Source organism: Mustela nigripes, chromosome 7, assembly GCF_022355385.1.
Source record: "Mustela nigripes isolate SB6536 chromosome 7, MUSNIG.SB6536, whole genome shotgun sequence".
Taxonomy (NCBI): domain Eukaryota; kingdom Metazoa; phylum Chordata; class Mammalia; order Carnivora; family Mustelidae; genus Mustela; species Mustela nigripes.
The window spans coordinates 76131706-76149633 of NC_081563.1; the positions used below are offsets into that span (position 1 = coordinate 76131706).

The 17928-nt window shown below is 53.0% G+C and overlaps 1 long non-coding RNA gene across 1 annotated transcript; it reads right to left on the reverse strand.

Moving 5' to 3' along the window:
* Positions 1-10139: 10139 nt before the first annotated feature.
* Positions 10140-12438, reverse strand: LOC132022587 (uncharacterized). Its single transcript, XR_009405635.1, has 4 exons — positions 12078-12438; positions 11278-11575; positions 10524-10722; positions 10140-10283 (listed from the first exon to the last, which is right to left on the reverse strand). It is a non-coding gene; the product is annotated as an uncharacterized LOC132022587 (long non-coding RNA).
* Positions 12439-17928: the final 5490 nt, after the last annotated feature.

Below are 17928 nucleotides of genomic sequence, written 5' to 3' on the forward strand. Positions count from 1 at the left end.
CGTCAGGGCTTTGAACTCACTGAAGGCTCACTCACTTGCAAATCTGATGACTGGTGCTGACTCTAGTTTGGGTCCTAAGTGCCTCTCCACGTGGTTTTCTCATTGGTCTCTCCAAGCCGGCTGGTTTGGGCTTCTTATATAGCAAGGGGGGGGTTCCATCTTTTTGGGTGAGCATCTCCCCAAAGAGAGAAAGCCAGGTGAGAGTACTATGACTCAGTATCCCCAAAGCTTCTCGTCTGCCATACCCTACTGGCCGGCAGAGTCACAACTCACTGGCCCAGAGTCAGGATTTTATTTATTTATTTGACACACAGAGATCACAAGTAGGCAGAGAGAGAGAGGAGGAAAGAGGCTCTCCGTGGAGCAGAGAGCCCAATGCAGCACTCAATCCCAGGACCCTGGGATCATGACCTGAGCCGAAGGCAGAGGCTTTAACCCACTGAGCCACCCAGGCGCCCCTAAACAAAATCTTAAAAAAAAAAAAAAAAAGGTGGAAGGCGAACAATGGATGGGTAGGCATCCAACACTGCTGGAGCATAAGATGTAAAAAGGAAGCAACCTAATATAGGGCTACAAGGCTAGGTCAGGCCAAGTGCTGGAGGGTCTTAAAAATCACCTTTAGGAGAATGTTTACAGGTAAAGAAAGATTTTGGAAGCCCAGGACTCCTTCCTCCTCATTCCTGTCACCCAGCACCTCCTCTGTGCCTGATCAGAAAATACCTAAGCCTCTCTATGGCTGACCAAAGCAAAGGAACTCTCAGGATTGGTCTGTGCCCTTGAAGTCAGTGTCCAGGACAGCTAGATTCCAGCCTCTACCCTTGTCCCTGGGTGTGCATGCGTCTACACCTACCTGGGCCCAGTTTCTTGGCTCCTGAGTCCCACGGATGCTACTACTTGGGTAGCAGAGAGAAACCCTTCAGAAATGCCCTTCCAAGGGCACCTGGCTGGCTCAGTCAGAAGAGCATGGTACTCTTGATCTCAGGCTTGTGAGTTCAAACTCTACCCTGAGTGCAGAGATTACAAAAAAATAAATAAACATGAAAAGAAAAGAAAAGCCCTTCCACATCCTTTCGGAATGGTCCTGGGCAGAACAAGACCCACACTTCACACACACGCACAGAAGCACACATGCACAGGCCCACTAGGTGTAAGCCAAGGGGACAGCATCATAGCAAGAAGAGAGCATTTGCTTGGTAATTAGGAGTCCTGTGTAATCATCTGGTCTCTGCCCAATGAGCAATGGGCTTGGGGGTCATTTACCCTCTGGTACTCGCCAGCAAGGGCAAGAACTACACCAGACAGGAGTTTTCCCCAAGTGTGGTCACAGGAGATCGACAATTAAAATCCCCTTGCTTGGAAACTACCATGAGCTATCAGCACACACACCAACAGAAGGGCTCTGATGACAAAGATGGGCAACACCAAGCGCTGACTGGGAAGGAGAGCAACTGGAACTCTCAGACTTTGTTGGTGGGGATGCAAAATTGTATGCCCACTTTAGAAAGTCTTTTGGGAGTACCCACTAAAGCTAAGTCCCTCCCCTATGACCTGGCAATTCCACTCCTAGACATCTACTACCCAGACATAAAACATATGTCCACAAAAGGGACTCCTACCAAATGATCATAGCAGCTTTATTTATAACAACCCCAAATTGGAAGCAGTCCAGGTGTCCATCAACAGGTGAACCGATAAACACAAAGAAACCAAACTACTGATACAGGCAACATTGGTGGACATCAAAAACATTTAGGCTGAGCGAGAGGTCAGAAACAGGAATGAATGCCATATGACTCCACTTATCACAATCTCCAAGCAGGTGAAACTTAACATGATGACAAAAGTCAGAACAGTGGTCTCTTGGAGGCCAGGGACAGGTGCCGGGCGGCAGGAGGGAGCCTCGGAAAGAGGATCCATGGAAGTTTCTCGAATGTTAGATTTGCACTATAATTTCATAGGATGTAGGTTACGTTTGTCAAAACGCATAAACCCGCAACAGGTAAGATCTGGGCACTTATTATTCTACTTCAATTAAAAAAAAATCAGATCATCTGGACTGCCTGTTAAAATGCAGCCTGGGCACCCAGACCGACTGAGTCAGGGAGGCCTCTGGAGTGGAGCCCGGGAATCTGCATTCTCCACAGCCTCTAGCTTCAGCGAGAGCCTTCGATTGGAGACCCATGTCCCCAGGGCCGATTCCCCCCCACCCCAAGCGCCCCAGCCGCCCGCGATCCCACCCAAGTCTCCCGCTCTCCCCAAACCCCCGGCCCTCTGCCCAGTCGCCCCTGGTAACCAAGAAAGGGCTTGAAAACCCTCAAAGTGCAGCCGCCCGGGGAGGGCCGTCCGCAGTGTCAGCGAGACAAGGGCAAATACAAAATGCGGGGTAATTGGCGGTTTTCTAATTCTCGGCCCTTTGTGCGGCCGCGCGGAGCCGGGGCCGGGCTCCCAAGCCCGGGCCTTTCAGCCGCCGGGGGCCGGGCCTCCGCGCTGCCCGCGCTCCGCAGCGCATAATTAATCGGGTTTCACAGGGCCCCGGACAAAGGCGCCCATTCACCCCGCCGCTCCTCCCCCCCCCCCCCCCCCCCCGCCCCCACCCCGCCCCCCGCCACAGCCCCCCCCCCCCCCCCCCGCCCCCCCCGCCCCCCCCCCCCCCGGGGATATTGTTATTTCTAAAAACTGCAGCCAGCTGGGCCGCAGAGAAACGTCAGCTCTGTGGGAGAGTGAGCGCCCAGGCCTCGAGGAGAGAGGGAGCTCTGTCTCTGCGCCCCGAGCGAGCGGGATTAGAGCCGGCCAGCGAGCCTGGGGTGGGCAGGGGGCCCGGGGTCTTTTCTGAAGTCTGCACAAGTCCTCAGAAAGCCTCTGAGATTTCCATGGGGCCCTGGAGAAGGGCGCCATGGAAATGGTAATGGGTGCATTGAGACTAGTTCTTAGGGAAGGAGAAGGGGGTGCGTTCTGGTGCCCCCTGAGCGTGGCACATCTCCCGAGTGGGAGGGGCCAGTGGCTGGCTGGCTGGCCGGCGGGCGGGGGGGGGGGGGGGGGGGGGGGGGGGGTGGGCAGGGTGCCCCCACCTGTACTAGGCCATCCCAGATAACAGGCAGAATGAGTCCATGAAATAAAGGCCCGCATCTTCCTCTGCCGAGCCTGAGGTGAAGTCAGGGAGCTCGGATGTGAAGACCCCCTGGTCACCTGGCTTCCCTTCCAGGCACCACCGGGGAGCTCACTCCAAACAATACCTAGGCCTGGGCCGGGGCTACTTTTCCTAAGTCTCCGAGCACCTCGGAAGCCCACCCATGCCGGATTCCCTCTCAGCATGCCCCGGGGAGCCAGTGCAATCGCCCCACTTCCCATTTCACAGAGAAGGAAACAGGCCCAAGGAGGTAAACCGGCTCGTCCGCGATGACAGAGCAGGGCTGGAACTGGGTGTGCTGGCTGTGTGCAAAAGCAGAACAGAAGGGAGAGGCAGCTGGAAAGGGAGGATTTACCTCCTCCCCAGAGCGGTTCTTGACTGTGCAGGCCCCGTCTGTTCTCTCCTTTCTCTGGCCTCTCCTTGCATGTGACTGATCTGCCTCATTGAATGCCTCCAGCATGCTCTGTTTCATGGGTTCACTGAGGTTTCTCCAACCCACTCCATCCCAGGCACGCTTGAGTGCTGGTCCAGAGATCACATTGGTTTTGTGTCTAGGCCCAGGGTCGGTAGAGCTCCAGCCAAGGCTCACTGGATGTGAGTAGCTTCTTATGACTCCAGGGGTGAGCCCTTTGTTCCCCCTCAAAGCTCAGCGCCCTCCCCAGGCCTCTCAGAGGGCCTGGTCCCCAGCTCAGCAGTGCTGGGCTTCCCCTTTGCCACCAGCCACCATGTGCCAACACGCCCCCGTTCATTCCTCCTCCTGAAGACGAGAGCAGTCATGAACAACCAGCATGGATTTCCAAAACCTCAGCATCCTGAACACCTCCCAGAACAAGCAGGGCCTTTCCAGAGCCCTGCCCATCCCAGTCCACCTCATGGAGACGTTCTGTCCCTCAGCTGTTCTTTGGAAAATGTTCTCTGAGTGTAAGACTGCCAGTCCTGAGCAGGGCCACAGACCAAGCCATAGGGCCTCGTCCTGCGAAGGAGGGAAAGGAAGCCTCCCTGTATTTGCAGAAGAGCCCGGGCTGGCCTCCAAGGCCCGGAGGGGGTGCCCAACCAAGCTCCCTCCGCTTCCGCCAGGCCATGTTGCACACTAGAAAGCCAGTGTCCTCCAGTGTTCACATCTGTGGCTGGGAGAATGTACAGAAAACTCAAAAGCAAAGTGAAGGAGAAGAGAGCAGCTCAGCCAAGACCTGGCCAGGCCTCTCAGGGGACTGACAGGCTGTCTTGTTGCAGGTCAACTCAGGCATGGCCAGTAGACCTTCCCTGGGGGCCCTGTGACTGAGGCAGCCCTGACCGGCCAGACCACCAGCAGGGGCACCAAGCAGAAAAAGAGGCTGTCTGCCATTCAGTAATCCGATGGGGTCTGGGTGTAGAGTGATCCGATGGGGTCTGGAAATAAGGCTCAGCCATAGGGGAACCACTAGCTGTCAAACAATGTCCTTGAAATACACACTGAAGTATTGAAGGACAAAGGAGCAAACATGCCTCTGACGCGTTCTCAGATGAGTCCACAAAATGTAAATAATCGGTGAGAAAAGGCTTACAGAAATTACTTGTAACATTCTTATAATTTCTCTGAAGTTTGAGATTTAAGCGCGCACACACAGCACAGCATCTGTATTTCAAATTCCATACCCAGGGCTTGGCGTCAAGTCTCCTGTGGTTCCTGCTTCCACTCAGGTGCATGACAAGTGGCTTTCACTATCTTCCGTTATAGTGGTTTGTGAACCCAAGTTGGTTTGAAAAGTCCTTAAGGGTAAGGCCTGTGCTCTGTATAATCCAACTGCAGCTAGCACCGGGCTTTGTGAACCGTAAGCATTCAGCCAAACCTGGCGTCTGCCCATTGGCCATGGAAGGTTTCCAGCTCTGAGTGCAATGGTAGGAGAAAGAGAGGGGCTGGCCAATGGAAAGAAAAGACAGGAAAGATGGCCGAGTCCAGACAAACTTCCCAGGCCAGCACACTCATGTGATTTTTTTCAAGGTCAGCAGTCAGACCCCCCTAATCAGATTTTTCCATCCTTCTATAAAGCTTGGAAAGTGCCTCACCTCCAGTGGGGCAGCCTGGTAGGGTCCACCCAGAGCACATACATACACGGCCTAAACTTGGCCATGTACAATTCAATGTGTGGTTAGAAGAACCAGGATTGCATCTATTTTGACGGTGCCTTGTTCTCTGAGTATTTCATGTGGGTGACTCTTGTCTCTTGTCTCCAATAAGACCACAGGGGGAAGGTCCGAGCCCCCTTCTCCTTCCCCCAGTGGGTGCCTTCATGGGCTCAGGAGGAGCACGGACCCACATGGGCCCTTCTCAAGTGCCTGTGCCCTGGACTGTGTCTGGTTTGCACTCTCCCACATCCCTAGCATTTAGCACAGTGGAGTGCCCAAATCTGGTGCTCTAGACACCCATGAAACACTCACTAAAAGTCTTGTTGAGCTGAGTCAAGTTGCCTGCTGTGCCAAGGGCATACTGAGCAAACTCTTTGAGAGTTGTGCTTCTGACCTTGGATGCTCACCATCAAGACAGCAGAGTTCCCCCCGGGGGACCCTGTGACTTAGGCTGCCCCTAACGGCTCCCCCTTTCCACCCATCCTCAAAGCCAGTCCCTCAGGCTGCTGACTCTGCCATGTCCCTGAAAAGGCATTGGCACTGTCTCTGTGTCCTGTGTGACATGGTCTGTGTTAGGACGGAGAGTCTTTGCTGCTGAGTCCTCTTCTCATGGTCCCATCAGTTGGAGTCACTTGGGACAAGAAGCTTTGTTCGACAAATTTCCTGTGGGGGCAGGACCTTCTGTAAGAGAACTCTGGGCCAAAGTCGGAGCCCCCCAACCCCACCCCCTCGCTGCGGCTTCACATACACACATGGACAAGGCAGCGTGGGGACAGCAGAGTGTGGCATCCTGAGGGTGCCAGAGATTGAGAGGGAACAGCGGGCTTGGTGGGGGCAGGGGGAGTGTGACCAGAATGGTCATCGGGAGCTCTGGTTTTCTTCCTGGTTTCTGGGGTTGGGACACTTGTTACTGGATAGTGGGACTACTAGCAGGGACAGAAAGCCAAGGCCCTGGAACTCTTCCAGGAGTCCAAGCCTGGGGCTGGGAGCCTTGTGCAGTATTGTTCCTGCTGCTGCCATGGAGCCGGTCAGTCCAGGGAGGGGTCAGATGCATTCCTGGCCTCAGGGACCGAAGGACTCAAGCTGCCCAGAGATCTCTACGCACCTTGGGGGGAGCGGGGAGCATCCCCCACTGTGGGGCTGAGCCATCTTGACAAAGCTTCTCTCTCTGTCTCTGCACTTCTCACCATCTCCCTGTAGCCCTTTAGAGGAAACCATTCACTGGGCCTTGGGGGCAGGGCTGGCCATGCTCCCAGCACACTCAGTGTTTGCTTCCAATCTAAGAAAGAGCCAGACTCCCGGGCTGGGAATTCATTCTCCCCGCCCCCTCCTTTTCTTTTCTTTTCTTTCCTTTTTCTGTCTCCTTCGCTTTATCCCCAACTACCCCCCCCCAACCCCCAAAGCTTCCAAAGTGACACCATGTGGGCCCAAATCAAACCCTTGTCTTCAGGCCCTTGCTGGCATCTCTCCCAGATCACCCACCTTCCTCCTCCCGCTCTGCAACGCAGCCACCCTCCTCACCCCCACCCCCGCCATTCCTCTTTGTGGACAACTTTCTAAATGCAGCCAAACTTCCCCTTTCAGTCCATGGGCCCCGCAAAACAGCTGCAAAAAGTCAGCAGCTCTGCAAAAGTTCTCTTGCAAATCGAGGCTGAGAGCAACACCCTTTGACTCTAGCCATTGCTTCCCCCACCCAGGCTCTGGAAGGCTAGCCTCCTCCCCCAGTAAACAGTGGGGAGACCCACTGGTACTCGCTCTCAGGGACACAATCTCCCCGAAGGTCTAATCTAGAGAGAACTTCCTGAGGGGCCCTGCGGAGTGTAATCAGTGGGAGGAGACAGCCCAATCCTTGCCTGCAGACCTGACCTGGCAGAGCCCCGTGGGACCCCTGGCCGTCCACTTACACACTGCCCCCACATGTCCACACACAGAGGCTTCAGGTTTCTAGAATGAAAGGATGCATTGGCTGGTTTTCTGGGCCCCTTCCAAGTCTAAAATGCCATAGATCTGTCATCTCTCCTTGGGGTACTCCTGCCCGAGAGAGAAGGGGCTTTGCCCAGGGACACAAGGCTGGCTGAGGGCTGTCTGACTGGGACCCAGATCTCCTAAACTCCATCCCGTGCTCTCTCTCTGACACTCAACCCTCACTAAAACAGTGGCTTTCACTCCTGGTCACTCATCAGAATCATATGGGGAGATTTCACATCATATCAGTCACCAGGCCTCGCTCCAGAACAAGGAGATCAGAATCTCAGGTCAGATCCTGGTTATTCGACTGTTTGGAAAGTTACCCAGGCGACTCTGACCCAGCAGTCAGTTTAGAACCATTGCAGACAAGTCTTCTAGAAACTGAAGATGAAGCTCTAAGCCAGAAGCACCTTCCTGCTCCCTTCCAGGTCCCCCGAGGCCTCCACATGCACTCCAGGGCACACGGCCCCCAGGACCGCAGTCCAGGAACTGGAAACCAACCTCAGTCAGAGGCAGGGGGCCCCGGGGGGGCTGCTCCAGCCCTCTGAGGGCTTTGTGTGAATTGAGAAAAGAAAAACAGAGAAGGGAAACTGTAGCAGAGCCGAATGCAGTGAAGGAGAAAGACAAGAGAAAGGGGAAGAGCCCTGAGGTCAGAGAGTCATGTGAATGGCATTTAGGGAACAAAGCCCCTCCACCGTGCCCTCTGTCCCCCCTTCATCAATCATCGGAGGGGGCCTGGTAAAATGTGCTCTTCCTCCGGCACTCAAGGCACGGAGGGTATCACATAGAGACCCGGGACGGTAAGTGCACAGCCAGAAATTTGCCCCTTCCGAGTCTGTGAGCCCTGCCAATCCTCTCCACAGGCAGAGCTAGCAAAGAGCCCTCACTGTACCTGCTCCACTCACCAGAGCCGGTGGCTCCTGTCAGACATTTAGGCAACATCACTTGGCCATTTCTAGACCCGAATAAAGGCCAATCCAACATCCAAGACACTTGGCATCCCATCAAAGGGGTCCAGGTGGCGCCATGTGACCTCCAGCAAGCCACCTCCCTGCCCACGCTGAGCTTCTGTGCCTGATCTGCAGGCACATTCAGGAAGAGGCAGAGGCATATTCAGAAAGAAGGGATATGGCTGGAGGCAGGATGGGGGGGGGGGGGGGGTTCAACGGCCTGGGCTCCAGGGCCAGAGGCCTGGGCTAGTGTCCTAGGTCCTCTGCCACACACTAGCATCCTACACTCTGGGCCTGCGAGTCCTCAGTTGCACGGTGACAGCTGACAAAAAGGGATAAGGTCACAGAAGTCGAAACCAACATGGCGCTGACACCTGGAATGTGCAAGGACTGCCCTCTGCTAGTCAGAAGCAGATGGCGACCCCAAGAGAAAAGTGGGCCCAGAAGGTGAGCAGGCATTGAACAGAGCGGCAGGAAGAAGCACAAACTGGATACGGAGTCGGGACACCAGAGAGGTTTCTGTCCAGGACGGATGTCAGCGAGGAATGGCGGAAGGGATGGCCATTCCCAGCCCGGGGTCAGTGCCCTGCCATCTCTACTAGGGGACATTTGGCAACGTCTGGAGACCTTTTTGACTGTCACGGGGTGGAGGCTGCTCCTGGCATCCAGCGGGCAGAAGCCAAGCATGCTGCCAGCTATCCTACAAGGCACAGGACAGGCCCCACAGCAAAGAGTTTCTGCCCCTCCCCCTCACATCAATAGCACCGGAGCTGAGAAGCCTGTCCGAGATAGACTCGCAAACAGGTTAGGTGAGGGGGTCTGGCCGGGACAGCACGGGAAATGTGCCACCAGCTGCTGCGGCACAGGACCCCCGAACATAAATCAGATAAATGACGGTCATGTCGGTTCCTAAATGTGTGGCTCAGCGTAGAGCATTCAGTTAGTGTTGGCTTTCCCACGGGGGGTCCAAAGTCCTCGCCGCCTCTGTTTGCTCCAGCAGCAGCACAGCCACAGTAGGACCCGGGGAGGGACCGAGGACCGTGGTCACTGGAGAGGGGGCAAGGAAGGGAACGGGAAAAGGCGGTGGGAGGGCCTCGGGTAGGGAGGGAAGAGGAAGAGAAAGGAGACACTGCCAGTTTCAGTGTTTCACAACATCACAGAAATACCCAGAAAGCCAGAGGGGGCTTCAGGGAGAACTTCAAATTGAGCAAGGGCTGCAGTTCTCTTCTCAAATTCATGGAAAAATCCCTATTCGCACCCTCTGGTTCAGGAAGACCAGACCTCCCTCACCTCCACGGCGGCCTAGAAACCACTTTCCCCCCCGCCCCCCGCCGCCGCCAAGCTTGTGCCATTTTCAGACTTTTGTGTCCTCCTCCCTGGTGCTTCTACCACCCACCCCAACCAGCTCTCCCTGTGTTGCTTTCCAGGAACTCCGGTCCCACTCTGGTCCCACTCAAGCCGGAAGCAACGAACGAGACACATACGAAACAATCATAGTAACTCCTAACAATCCCATCTGTTAGAAATCAGTGTCTGGATAGAAGTCATCTCCCTTGCGTCCCAGGTCAAGAGATCCCTGAGGGTTCTTCTAGTTGAACCCCGCATCCAAGCTTCCAGGCAGCCCAAGTAAAATGAGAATGGGGGTCAGTTTCCCAAGTCCCCTTGCCCAGAGGTCAGAAGCCCACCGATTGCTCTGAGGATACAGAGCTTTGCCAGGAACGAGGACCTAAAATATATTTCCCTCTAGGTCTTACAGAGAGCACGGACTGGGGCAGCAGGAACTAGCGACAGCAGCATCCCAAAATAAACGCAGCAGCCTGCCTCCTCCAGCCATTTTTCCACAAAGCCCCATCATAAGGGAGAGACATAATAAAGATTTTGTGGCAGCTAAATCATGTGGTCCAAGAGCAACTCAGCTTCATGAGAGCCCGACTCGATTCAGGGATAAGTCTCATCTGGAAGAATGGATGGAATGCATGGCCTTTAAATAACCCCCATGAACTTTATTTCTCTCAACTGAGCTTTTGATAAAACTCGGGCAGCGGGAGGCAGCTGCTGGTTGTAACCGCTGACAAGGGTCTGGCAGGCAGACTCTGGCGCTGGGCGAGGATGGGACGGTCGGGTCCTGGCACCTGCAGAAGAATCATTCACAGATTCAGCCACTCGAAGACTCCCCCAGAGGCCCAGAATGCGCACAGCTTTCCCATTTTGCTCTGGCCCAACGTGGAACTGGACTGAGAGGCTGGTGGAAAGAGGGGCAGGATTCGGAGCCCGCAGGGATGCGCACCAGCCCTGAGCCCTGCCTCGCTGGGAGTTATGATTAAGGACAAGGATAGCTTTGCATGATCGTGGGTCCAGGCACGAAGTCATACCCTAGTTCATCGTCACAGCTGAGCTCCTGGGGAGATACTATGACTGTGCTCATTTTACAGATGAAAAAACTGAAGCCCAGAGAGCTTCTCGAGGAAGAATGGAAGCTCTGATGCCCACTCAGGTCTGTCCGGTTCCAGAGCTCACGGGTTTTGTAACCACTACACCGTGAGCCCCTGCACACAGGATAAGGGATGAAACCTGTGGGAAAAGTGAAATGGCGATTAATTTGTGGCATGAGAGCACAGGAAACCCATGACTCTCAGAATGCGATTTTGGAGAAAGCTGGAAGCCTATAGCAACGTGCTGAATTTAAGGCTGTAGGGCTTCTCGAAGCCCTCTCAAGTCCATGGGCTGCTGGGTTGTAAACATCAGCTGTACCCAAGTTCCTGTACAAGTCGGGGGCGGGGGAGGCAGAGGTGTTGCAGGGAAGGGCCCAGATTAAACAAAGCCTGCCACAACCACGCTCAAGGCACCACCACCCCCCCCTCGCCGCCCCGCAAAGCCACTGGGGATCCCACCCACAAGCCAGTGAGCGAGCAGTGCAGAGCCCAGCAGTGTGGGAGCCCAGGGCCAGACTGCTTGGGGCCCAGGATCCCTGCTGGACACAGCTCTCTGTGTATCCTGTCACATCTGGGGAAGTCAGCAGGTGGGAACATCCAGGAAAAAATAGAACCCGTGAAGCTGTCTTCCCAGCAGGTAGGTCTGTGAGCTCAGGGAGGGAAAGCCCCATCTCCTTCCACTGGACACACTGACCTTCTTTAGAAGGTCTCTTTAGACTGGAGTCAGGAGTGTCTAGACCACAGGAAAGCTTTTCCCATCAGTGAGCAACATGCTGACAAGCAGGGCTTCGGCTCAGCCCCGTGAAATCTGATGACTCAGGAGGACGTGCTGTCTCTCCACAGGCTTGTTTGCTGGGCGCTGGCACTGGGCCCTCTCCGGGCCAGGTGTGAGGCTAGGGAGAGAAGCCAGGCCCAGGCCTTACCCTCAAAGGGTGTACAGTCTAGAAGAGGGCACGGATGTGGAAACACCTCAGTGTGTCTTCATGAGAAAACTGAAAAAAGGAAGGAAGTGAGGTAAGGAGGGATAAGCATACAAAATAGATCAAGAATCTAACCACTTCTCCCCCTGCCCCTGCTCACTGTCACCACCTTTGTCTCTGGTTTAGCCCAGATTATTGCAGCGGGGTCCTCAACACTGCAGGCCTGCTCCTACCACAGGGGGTTGGGACTTGCTGCTCCCGTTGCCCTCGGACAGGTGTCCTTATGATTCAGCATCTTTGCGTCTCTGTCCAAATGTCCCTTCTCAGGGAGGCTTCCCTCTCGTCAAGGCCGCCCAGTTACAGTTCACAAGGTTCCTCTCTCTGCCAGCCCACAAATGCTGTGGGGGGTGCAGTCCAGGTGGTTTCTCTCACAAACTCCTCACAGCCTGCTCTCCTGAGGCCTTCAGGATAGGTTTCCCATTGGCCTCGGCTAGAGACAGTTTTCATAGCCCTTAACCTTGCTAATGGTCAGCCAGTGCCCTGGAATCAATCCTGTTTCCTTCAACTTACTTACCTGGAGCTGGTCCGCGTGGGAAATTCCAGCAGAGCCTGGGTGCACCCTGCCCCCTTGACTGAGCTTAGCCCTGACCTACTGTAGCAGGCCTGGGTAACTGGTCACCAAACTCATGTCCTCCTCTTCCTGGGCACCGAGCTGGACTACACTTCCACCTCCTTCGTCATCAAGGGCGGCCAACGGAGTGTGAGCCGAAGCCATGCGTCTCTCCTGTGGGCTGAGGACATGAAGAAACACATGTGCCTCGTCTACCTCTCTTTCCCCTGCTGCCGTGATCACGTGGTCTAGGAGATGGCGGAATCCTGAGGACAGAAGGAGCTGGAGTGCCCAGATCTCCCCTTAGAGGCAGGCTTCTTGCCAGTCAGAGTACCCACCTTGGACTTCATGTGAGTAATGACTAAACCTTGTGACCAGCCTGCGTGTTGGAGTTTGGCTCCTCTATGAATTTAGTGTTTAACGGCCTGTCTCTCTAGGGACTGTGGGCCTGCCCTCACGACAGCGCTCCCTCATCCCCTTTCCCCCACCCCCCCTTTTCCCACCTGAACTTTCTCCTCTCTTCCTGCCCCATCCCAGGCTTCCAGGGATGACAGCTGCTGATGAGTGCACGCTTTCTGCTCCGGAGATCTGCGTGCTGCTATGGAAAGCAGCCTGGCAATGCAGGAAGGCTCTTCCCATGACCTTTCTGGAAGCCTGGATCCAACAGTGTGTGACTTTGGGCGAGACTCCAGCCTTACCGAGATTCAGTTTCCCCATCCTTAAAATGGGAACAGTAGCCTCTGGCCAGGCCACCTCACAGAGGGAAAGGCGGGAAGCCCCAACCTACAGGAGCGGCTACGCTGAGCGGGTCTCTTCGTACATTACCTCACGTTTAGTACTGAGGTAGGGAAACTGAGGCACACAGAGGTTTCAAAGTAACCTGCTTAAGTTCACCCAATTAGGTAAGTAGTTGCCTCCACTCCTGACTTGGTCCTCCCCATCTTCTCTCCCTCGTGAGTGGCACCACCACCCACCCAGGAGCTCAAATCCGAGAACTCAGGTTATGGCTGACTCCTTGCTTGCCCACATCTCCCAAAGCCCAGTTACTTTACCCCTCGCCTCCCCAGACAGCTGCCCAATCCAGCCCTTCCTTCCATGTCTGTAGCCACCAGTCTGGTCCAAGACCTCTGCACACCTCTCCGGGACTTCTGCGTTAACCCCCTCAGCGGTCTCACCCTCCACAAGCATCTTCTAGAAATGCAAATCTGACCATGCCAAATCCCAGGTTAAGAGAGATCAGTGGCTTCCTACTGCTCCTGTGACAAAACCTTGCTGTGGTCCAGCCAGCAGGAGAGAGCCAGCCTCATCTTGGATGCCATCTGCCCACCCATCTCCTCTCCATTCCAGGCAGGACAGAATTCTCCTTGGTCCCTGAACGCTCACCAACTCCCTCCTTGGTGGGAGCGGCCTTTGCATATGCTGTTCCTTCTGTGTGCGATACTTTTCCTTCCCCACTTCACCTAGTGTAGTCTTGATCACCCTTCATGTCTCAGGTCCAGCGTCACTTCTTTGAAAACTTGTCCCTGACCTCCTTGACGAGGTGACATCCCCTTACAGTCCTCAACACCGTTACTAATCTCTCTCTATTTGAGCTGTTATTTGGTGAACATGCGTCTCCTTTCCATGACTTTCTTAAGCTCTGTGAGGACAAGAAGGGCGACCATTTTGCTCACCATTGAAGCCAGTGCCTGCACCATGTCTGACCCATAGCAGAACTTCTGTATTGGCCGAGTGAGGCAATCCATGAAAGTGGAACTTGAAATCCAAGTGCGCCTGGCTCCTCCCTCACCAAAGTTGTGAGGAATTGTATTCGTCTGCTCAGCCCACCATGGCAAGAGACCACAGACTGGGTGGCTTAATCAACAGGAACGTATTCTGTCATAGTTCTAGAGGCTGAAAGGCCCAAGTTAAGGTGCTGGCAGATGTGGCTTCCAGTGAGACCTGTCTCCTCAGCTTGCAAACACACATTCTTGCTGGGCCCTCATGTAGCCTTCTCTGTGTGCACCCAAGGAGAGAGAGGGAGAAATCTGTTGTCCTTTCTTATAAAGGCACCAGGAGGGGCATCCAGGTGGTTCAGTTGTTAGGCATCTGCCTTCGGCTCAAGTCATGATACCAGGATTCTGGGATCCGACCCCACATCCAGCTCCCTGCTCAGCGGAAAGCCTGCTTCTCCCTCTCCCACTCCGTTTACTTGTGTTCCTTCTCTATTGCTGTGTCTCTGTCAAATAAATAAATAAATAAATACTCTTAAAAAAAAAAAAAAAAAGATACCAGTACTGTTAGAGAAGGCCCACCCTTGTGACCCCATTTAATCTTTACTCCTTCAAGGCCCCATCTCAAATACAGTCCCATGGTTAGTTAAGTCTTCAATTTAGGGGGACACAATTCAGTTCATAACATTCTGCCATCTTGCTCCCCAAATTCACATCGTTCTCCCGTGCAAAATACATTCACTCTGCAATGCCTGGGTGGCTCAGTTGTTGGGCGTCTGCCTTCGGCTCAGGTCATGATCCCAGGGTCCGGGGATCAAGTCCAGCATCAGGCTTCCTGCTCAGCGGGGAGTTTGCTTCTCCCTCTGCCTGCTGCTCCCCCTGCTTGTGCTCTCTCTCTCTCTCTGACAAATAAAAAATAAATAAAATCTTTAAAAAAATACACCATTCAACAGCCCCAGAGACGACCCGTCCATCACCAAGTCAGAAGTCTCCCTAAACGTCATCTAAATCAGGGCTGGGTGAGGCTGGAGGTATGATTCATCCCAAAGCAGAATTCCTCTCTAGCTTCGAACCTGTGAGACCAGACATGTTCTGTGCTTCTGGATCACAATGGCGGGACAGGCAAAAGACAGACATTCCCACCCAAAAGGGAGAATTGAGAAGAAGGAAGGGTACTAAGCAAGTCCGAAACCACAAGGCAAATTCTATTTGATCTTAAGGCTCCAGGTCAAACTTGTTTAGTTTAGTGCTCTGCCCTCTGTGCCCCCTGGGGCAGCAGCATTACCTCTGTGGCCCTCAGCAGTGACCCTGCCCCCTCCGCTCTGGGCGGGCCTCCTGTCCCCCTCACTCTGAGGAGGGGCCCCTCACCCTGAAGCCAAGAGATAGTGGCATCCCCTGGACCTATGGTAAGAGTGACAGCTCTTATGATCTCTAAATAACTTTCATGGTCACTTTTCGTCTTCTGGAAGGACAACCATGTTCGAGATTGGATCCTCTAGTGCCCTGTCCTGTAGATCAGAAATCTGAGCGGCTTCCTTCATTCCATTTCCTCTGGCCCCTTCTGTCCCCACAGGCTGTGCCTTGCTGCCATAGTCCCAATCCTATTTCTGGCTTCAGCAGAGGCAGCTGATTAATTCGTGGGTCATCTTTACAGAATAATCATCCAGCCAAATCTTTGGTGTTTCTCCAGAACACACTTTCTCATGTTTTGCAATATGGATAGGCTGAGGATTTTCCAAATCTTCAAGTTCTGGTTTCCTTTTGCTGAAAATATTCTTTCAATTCCTCCCCCTCGCCCCCCATCCCCATCTCTCACATTTTTTTATCAGTGGTAAGGAAGGATCAGGCCGCCCTTCTAACACTTTGCTTAGAAAAAAAATGCTCTGGGTGACACAAGATCTGCCTTCCGCAAAACCCTGGAACATAAGTCAGCCAAATCCTTTGCTACTTTATAACAAGGATTGCCTTTCCTTCTGCTTCCAAGAGCACCTTGGGCATTTCCACCTGAGATCTTACCAGAAGCATCTCTACTAGTCATACTCCATCAACATGCTAGTTACCACAATGCTATATTCTCTGCAGTTTTTCCCCTTCCAAAGCCCTCGTCAGAATGGACTTTGATGTCCATATTCCTGCCAAATGTCCCCTCAAGGTGATTAGGATTTTTCAAGCACAGGTCTCAAAACTCTTTCAGCCTTTCCTTATCACCCAGTTCTAACATTGTGTCCACATTTTTAGCTATTTGTTATAGCAACACCTGTTCTTGCTATTGCACTTTCCACGATTCTCAAAAACAACAACAGCAACAACAAAACAAAACCAAAAAACAAACCTAATAGGATCTATCTAACTATATCTACCCCTAAAGAAATATATTATAAGGAATCAACTTACAGAGAGACTAGCAAGTCTAGAACCTGCAGAGCTGCTGTCCTTGTTCAAGTCTGAAGGCCCAGCAAGCTGGCATAGAAGCAGGAAAAGCCAATGCCCCACTTCCAAAACTGTCAGGCAAGAGAATTCTCTCCTCCTCTGGGGAAGGTCAACCTTCGGTTCTATGTAAGTCTTCCACTGACTGGTCCCCCCTCCCCACTATGGAGGACAATCTACTTTACTGGTCTACCGATTTCATTCAAAAATACTTTTATAGAAACACCCAGAATAATGTTTGACCTACCATCTGGGGATCCCATGGCCTCCAGTCAAATGGATACATATAATTAGTCATTCCAAGAATTAGTCATTCCAAGATCACAAGGTGGTACGTGTGATCAAGGTTTCATGAGTGTATAGGACCCGTGCAAAGGACTACCACCAGAGCCAACACTGTGGTTTGCCATTCCCTCATTCCATACCCATTTATTACACACCTACTATAAGCATCTCAGTTATCTATTGCCATGTAACAAACTACCCCAAAACTTGGTGGCTGAAAACTGCAACAGTTTATTTATTTCTCATGATTTTATGGGTCAGAATTTGGTCCAGGCTCTGTGGGATGGTTCTTCTCAGCTGGCCTCAACTGGAAAGTTCAAGAAGACCCTCTATAGAGTCTGGTGCCTCAGCTCCTCCACGAGGCTGCTCTCTCTCCAAGTGCTGTACCATCATCTATCTGTCTACCCACGCTTCTTTACAACTGGATGGCTAGCTTCCCCAAGAATGTTCCAAGAGTGGGGCGCCTGGGTGGCTCAGTTGGTTAAGCGATGGCCTTCGGCTCAAGAGAACAAGCCCCAAGAGGAGAAGCAAGCATTGGTCAGATCTATGCTTGCATCACACTTCTAATGTCACATGGGCCAAAGCAAGTCACATGCTCGAGCAAGTCACATGTGGGGTCCCCCAATGTCACAGTCTACCAACACAGGAGAGAACACCAGTCCTGACTCTTGTCCTCAAAGATCTCACCATCCAGCACTGCTTATTGTGACAAGCAAGCCCCGGAGGGAATTCCTGGCATCTCTGAGTAGAGAGAGCCTCATTTTGTACTGGTCAATGCAACAAAACAAAACAAACCCAATAGGATCTATCTAACTATATCTACCCCTAAAGAAATATATTATAAGGAATCAACTTACAGAGAGACTAGCAAGTCTAGAACCTGCAGAGCTGCTGTCCTTGTTCAAGTCTGAAGACCCAGCAAGCTGGCGTAGAAGCAAGCATCATATGATGCTAAGAGCATTCATAATTTCATCACTTTTCATGCATATTTTTTGCAAATGCATTTTATAGGAAAATATTGCTAATTTTGTATGTTTGTGGGAAGATGTTTTATTACATTCCTTGACATACTAATGTTGTCAAAAAACAGTTTTGGAAATGCTGGCCTGGTGACTCCCAGTAGGGAGGCCCACAGACACAGGTAGGGGGCCCATGGTGGATTGGAGACAGCATGTGCCAGAGGGCGAGAAGGCCCAGGTTTTCTGTGGGACCATCTGTTTCGCGTCTGTGGCCATGAGTGATGGGAGGAAAGGGTTCAGGGAGCATCATTCCTGTAGCACTCAAATATGGGCTGGAACGCCACCTTTCAGGTGACTCCAGCGTGTCCTACTGGGTCGCCCTGTGCCCTCAGTACACCTGGCACCAGAGGGGGTCACATGTTTCACACACCG